Source organism: Atta colombica, unplaced genomic scaffold, assembly GCF_001594045.1.
Source record: "Atta colombica isolate Treedump-2 unplaced genomic scaffold, Acol1.0 scaffold55, whole genome shotgun sequence".
Lineage (NCBI taxonomy): Eukaryota > Metazoa > Arthropoda > Insecta > Hymenoptera > Formicidae > Atta > Atta colombica.
In genome coordinates this window covers 806,956-814,161 of record NW_017259545.1, presented here as the reverse complement: position 1 = coordinate 814,161, position 7,206 = coordinate 806,956, and the positions used below count along the sequence as shown (strand labels likewise).

Below are 7,206 nucleotides of genomic sequence, written 5' to 3'. Positions count from 1 at the left end.
CACACACACACACACACACACACACACACACACACACACACACACACACACACACACACACACAACAGCGTCAAATTAAAGGGTTCAAAACAGCAGCGATGTAAAGCTATAATCTGCGAGATTTTACAAACTTCACTTCAGATCTTAAACAGACCTTGCAAATTATAGATTCATTCCACTCTCGCTCTGAACTCTTGAATCGGAATCCAATGCATTACGATAATTTTACATTTCAATTTAAAGCGTAAATTGCGAACGCCCGACCGTTGCCGGTGGAATAAATTACAGGTTAAACACTACTTAATCGAGGCAGATGCTCGCCAGACATCTGCAAAAATTACCGGGAAGTTCGAAACGCATCAGAAGATGCTGTACTACGATATACGTACTTATTAAATTCTACAAAAAGTACAATGCACGAGGAAGATTGCAAGATTTTATTTTTTATTTTGTAAAAAGTTTCTAATGCAAATAATTACGTATTCTCTGTGTATTTAAAAGAACTTACAAAAAAATAGTGATCTTTTCTTTTCCTTAAGCATTAAATAAATCAGCATAAAAAAATGGAGCGTGTCCAACATGGTTAACCACTTCTAAATTCTATCTGCCCCTTTAATAACCGTGGACTATCCAATTGAAAGCACATTAAGCGGGCGGTTTACGGGAAAGGTATTCCAAAGGTACTGTTGGCAAAAAAGATGTTCAAGGATGCCGATCGCGTAATCGGCTTCGTGATGAAAAGCGATCAAGTCTGAGAGCATTTCAGGGGAGAAACATGAGGTAGGCGTATTATAATTTGGTTGGCCGCCCCTTCATAAGGGAGGGGAGATGAAGTAAAAGGGGATGCTTTATTAGCTAAAGATACTGCTTGTCTGCCGGCTATGCCTGGAACGAACAAGTAAGCCGGGATTCTCGCCGATGGTTCAGGATAAACCGACAAGGTGAACGAGACAGGGGTCGTCGCCTGTATATTGATTACCTGGTGGAGAGATAGAGAGAGAACAGACTTTGTTTCGGGGTACTTTGCAGCTTCCTAAACTAATAACCGCGAGCGGCTCGTCCTCAGTATTATAACCCCACGGGAAAAGGCAAGAGCCTCCCTTTCGTCCTGCGGGAATACTCACGGCAATAATTTCTCATGACAACAAGACGGATTCGTAAACCTACCCTGGCGCTAATTTGTGTTGAATTCAATTTGTTCACCGAGAAATATTCTCCTTCGGAGTCCTTATCACCCTGCCTATGTGCGGCAAAAGTTTGCAAATTATTAAAGTTTATATTTTCATTCAATTTCACTTAACAATAATTATTTCAGATTTATGATTTTCTTTCATCTTAAATAAATGAAAGTTTTTTAACATAAATATTGCCTATCGAATAACAATTGTATTGCTCGTTCCATTAAAGCTCAAGCTTTCAGGATAAAGAAAGAAAAGTAATCAAATTAATAGCTAATAGTTCATTAATTATTTTTAGAAATTTAATAATTTTGCAGTTCTTGCTACGAGAATGCTTGGAAACAATGTTAGCAGACAAGCGGACTCGATAATAGTGGAATTTTCATCGTAAAATTCACTTTCAAAAGTGCCGCTTACGTACAATTATCTCAACCGCATAAAGCGTGCAATCCGGAACTGAATTCACTACTACCAAAGGAATGAACTTCAACGAGGGCAGATTTGGAGGTCGTCCGAGCAGCTAACCGGTGTACTTCACCTCGTATATAAATAATTCGGTAACGCCTTGGCAAAAGCCATTTTCCATATATGGAGTGCCGCCGCCGCCACCGTGAAACGGCGACCGAATCTGAATGTACAGTCGCGTAATACCATAAATAAGAGCAGGGAGACTTCCTCCCGTTTCCACCGTCCGTGCAAAGTGCGTTGGAACGTGTTGTGCCAGTAACGGAGAAGAGAGACACCGAGTTACACCGGATGAATTATGTTCACCGGCATGGCTGGCTAAGCCGCTTGTCCCTGTAAAGTACATGGCCACCATCGCCACTGTTGCCGCCCGCGAAACCAGTGTCAGCTTTTCCTCCTCTTCACCATCCTTTCGCGCGCCCCTTTTTCCGGCCCTTTTCGCCATCCGCCACCGCGAAATCACTCTAATTATTCTTGTTTTCGAGGATGGCTAGCACCTGGTGTAACGGCGACTCTATTTGGAAATACGATAAGGATATCGCGTGAGATGTGTTGGAGGACTACTCTTTCTCCAATTGTCTCTGGCCAACATACTCCGTGAGTGCCCAAAACCGCGACGAAAATTATATATATATATAATAAAGTACACGCTTGGATTATTTGAATTTACGACACACTCGAGGATAACGACCCTTTCTCTGTTATGGAAATATCACGAGGACACGAGGGGCGTGGATGGATGGCAGAACGAAAGTAATATCTGACAATTTAATTGAGTTAATTAACAAGCTGTTCCCGCTCGTTTCGGACCATTGCTCATTCTGCCAACGAGAAACGGTGTTGCGGCGATGTGCGTTGTGAGGGAGGTAAATCAACCCCCGGATAAGTAGGCTCGTTTACAGGGACGCGGCAATTGCCACCGGCTAAAGAGGCCGCGTTATACCTGAAATATCATTGCTAGGGACTGAGACCACATCTAAAGACAAATGCTCGATTAAGAGGGTAGCTTTTCAGGGACTGTTATTTTTAGGGGAAAACTAACGACTTCGCTGGAGAATTAATTTCTTAATTAGAAAAAAATATCTCTCGGCGCGATTTGCGATTGATCTCAAAAACTATTTTTTACTCTCTTTAACTGAAAAAAATTACATCCAATCCGATTATAATATTGAGAAATTTTTATGTGACAGAAGACAAAAAAGGATCCACATCTGCATAAGCATACAAAAATAATAATTTTGCTTAAATATCTAAATTCGAATAGAAATAAATTTAGTCGATCTGATTCAAGACCTAATCACTAGCATCGACTAGAGATAAGTTTTCTAACTCGTCACTGAATAATCACTACTTATATTTTTTTATTTCTAGTAGAATTCTATGCTCTACAATCATTTTTAGACAGAATTCCGGCTGCTACTTCTTCAATTTTGATTTTTTTAATAATATAAAAAATGCGCAACTTTTTTTATTTTGCTAAAGAACTACAAAGTGTTGAAACAATCATTATTTTTTTAATATAACAACCTGCTAATTTCCCTATCCAAATTTATACGAATATGTGAAGTTAATACGATATTCTGTTAATATAAAGAAAATAATGGCAGAATTCTCCATAATTACAATCATTTGCTCGATTGTTAGAAATAATTACCGTTGTTTAATTTTTATACTAGTATAAAATGTAGTCAACTTTTTCTTCGTTGCATCCTTCAGACAGATAACATTGTATCTGCAATTGATTGCATAACTACAACGGTCAGGTTCCCATAACCCTCGACACCACGACTATACTTCTCGAAGTTGAAAATGATGTTGGCGCCTGGACTGTACTTATCTACGATCTATGATCACTCGCTTACCTCTCGCGTGAGCTTTATAACCGTTCACGGTAACTTGCACGCACACTTAATTGTGTCCACCCGTTAGATACGCGTCGCCACGTACTAATTTCGACATCGATCGTGAGAATAGCAAACGTAATCTTTTATTTGTCATGTCTCGCGTCTGTCCTCTCTGCATTGTCCGATTGCAAACAACAAATTAGATTCTCCCGAGAACACAATGGTGCAATTTCGTAGCTGCAAGTAAAAATTGCGCAGTAACGAATAAAAATATCATTATTGATGTGTTCACACGGTGTAAATTAATAAAAACCCTCAAACGCTGAATACATAACGCTTCGAGAGCATTTGTAAAACAAACTTACAGCATCACCGTCTCGCGTTAATCTCATATAATCGCATCATGTACAAACATTCGATATCGCAAACATTAATTATTATTGAGATTTTAACGCGCTTCACGGTCCACGTTTGCGTCATTAAATGCGCAAGAGGACATCACGCCAGCGAGAGCGAGAGTGAGAGTGAGCGAGAATACGAGAGATAGATAGAGAGATCGTGTTGAAAATGCTGTAGCGACTCGATGCAATTATAATTCACGTTAACAATGCAGCTATGTTCCACGCGATTCAATCCGCTGTGTAGCTATTATCGGCGAGCTCGCAGTTACCGCAATTGCGTATCGTCCGCGTGGCGGATAAGCGTGACGCCGTAATAGGAAATTCGCGAAACGCCCGAAATTGTTAATCCGCCATGCGCTTTAAACGTAGGTCACTGCAGTAAATCGTCGAAGTCGCCTCCCGGTAACAATAACCGCCGCGTCGCCGTGCGATAGAGAGTGACTGAAACGCCAATTGGAATTGGCCCGTAATTCGCGCCCGTTCCGGCGGATGGCTCGGACCGATAATTACCGATCGGGGGATAAATTTATGACAGCAATAATTTACGCGGAAACTGCGGCCGACTGGCTCGATAAAGAGCGATTAACTATAAAATGAAACTGCCGCCATCGGATGCGTCGCGGCGTTTGTCCGATGTTACCTCGTTGCCGCGGAGTTGAGCGCGAGTGCTTACGTGCACGTGCACGCATCATCGAATATGCAATCAAAATTGAACTGTCGTACCCCGATAAGCGTACCCCGATTCACGCGGTGCTCCGACTCATCGCGATAACAACACCAGCAGTGCATGCGGAAAAGTTACGTCGTTTCACTCGATATCTAAATATTTTGCCAGCAGCACAAGCATGTTTTTTTATATTATTATAGATTATATCAATCTTGATATACTAAGAATCGTTAGGTAATACAAAAATGCCTTCGCTACCAAACGTTTCCAAACGTTTCCGCAGCCGCAAGCGAAGAGTGATCATTCATAATAATCGTATCGAGAGAAGCGACTACGAATTATCGCATGAATAATGACCCATATATAGGGGACGCGTACAATGTATCGTAATGCGCGGGAAAAGCACAACGTTAATATTAAATCACAAAAGTCGAAGTGAGAGAGACGATTCAAATTAATTTGACCATCGGTTTTCATCATCCATACTTAAAACACGTTAAAGTGAATAATTGCATTCAGAGTTGCTTTATCGGCGGCTTTGTGAGAGGCAATTAATCGGCGTGCTCGCTCGCCATTTTCGACCGATTCATGCGACTACGCTCAAAATCAATAACCGATCCGTAACGTGATTCGTACCGCGCACTATCCGCTGGCGTTTTGCGCTGTACGCTGTCACGAAATCAATATTCAATTCGCAAGATCGTCGTTCGAACGATGTTCTGCGCGCCGCTGAAATCCAGAAATCGATAATCGATTCACAACATCGCTCGCACAGCACCGCATTTTGCTTCTCACCGAAATCGCAAATGCAGATCATGATAACATTGGTACCCGATCGATCGTGACATTCATTAGATTCTGTCGAAACCCGATACACTACGAAATGTATGGCCTAAATAATTGAAGGATATTAAACGTCATGCCTTAATGACGTTAGGGTAATGCCCGGTATCGATTCAAACGCTTTCCATTCGAATAACAAAAGCGGCAGAGATTTTAACGAGAATATAACGGGATATGTATTCAGACTAATTTCATTCTTCAAAGCACATATATCGACTACGATGGTTTTTAAAACAATTTTATACGAATCTTAAATTAAAAAATATATTATATGAAATTATTTTCTATTTTCTAGACAACAGAATTTTCTAATGTTGCGTAATAATAATATTATCATTTCCAAAAGGAAAATATATTATACAAAAATTTGAAAAATATTTGAAAAATATATTATTTTTTTTTTAAACATGCAACAAATGGAGAATTGTGCGTAAAAAATAAAAGAAACATTTTGACAAGTTACGTTTTTCAAGAATTAACACCAGAGCTTAAATTGGAGTTGCTTCAACGTAATTTCTTCACATTATTTGATTAGTCGTCTATATTAGGACTGTGTTATATCTGTTCGTATCCTCGAATTGTTTATCAACGATCTATTTGTGTCGGTGTACCTTACGCCTCAAAAAAACGATCTCTATCCGCGGGCGAAGTAGCAATACGATATTATCGAAAAGAACGTACGCGCAAGTCTTCGGTACATAGCTGGGGGAGCGAATAATTTTCGACCACGAAAAGTGAAACGTTAACGGCGTCCGATCACGAATCGCTCGTTTCCTCCGGGTGTTTTGCACTTTTCTGCATGCGAGTGAACCGGACGGCAAACCGGAGGCAGAGCCCGAGAGACGGATAGATAGGGGAGTAGCGGAGGACGAGGAGGGTCGAAAGTCGAGGTCGAAGAAGAGAGAGAAGGAGGGAAATGTTTCACGAGTCGGATCGAGCGCAGATTGCAGTCATTTGCCGACATAAATTGCACGACCGGATAATCGGTCAGAAACGAAAGCGGTCGCGGGCGCGTCGGAATCGCCGCGAATCGGCCGAAATTCCGGAACGAGCAAGCGAGTCCCTCCGAGCAGCGCGAATTATTGCTTTCACCGAGTTGTAACACATGAACGAGCACTTTCCGCTATGGGGAACCTACCGCGTGTACCTATTTCCAATGGCGTTTGCAGTCGCTCACAACTGTATCCTCATCGATGCAAGATGATAATTCGAACCCGCTATTTGTTCAAACGAATGACCACGCGTTTCCATCGTCTTTCTCGGTAACGAGTTTATCTTGTATACGTAGCTATGTGTGCCGTAGACGCCCAGTCTACAACTTGTAATATTTTATTTAAACAACGAACACGTGTGGGACTCGGTCACTTACGGTACTTAGTTACTCGCGGAAGAATATTATATTAGGAAGGCAACTTCTTCTGCTGGCTGAAGATAATCGATATTCGACGACGATCGATCGGAAAGTTGTAAGTGGGAAAACGTACTTATGTCTTTTTCCACCCAGTAATGAATGCGTTCAATCTATGCGGACGTTATTGTGCAGAAATCGTACGTGCTGAGATATCGGTTGCGTGTAATGACCAGAAAAAAAAAAACGCTGTACGTTTCTACTGATAGTGCTGCTCGGCGCAATAATGTCATTTGCAACGAAGTTTTGTCGGCGTATACGCAATAATAGCTAAGCATAAATATATACATCAGTAGATAAGGTTATCGCAACAACGTGGCAAATTTCGACGACAAAAAGACTTTTACGGCCATTATCATGGACATTGTTGCACACAAAATAAATTCACGCAGTTATTCGT

At 41.1% G+C, this 7,206-nt stretch overlaps 1 protein-coding gene across 8 annotated transcripts in view; it reads right to left on the bottom strand.

The window, feature by feature from the left end:
- LOC108691960 overlaps window positions 1–7,206 on the bottom strand; it is a 213,390-nt gene that overhangs the window by 70,264 nt on the left and 135,920 nt on the right. The gene's annotated exons all lie outside the window — the stretch shown is intronic.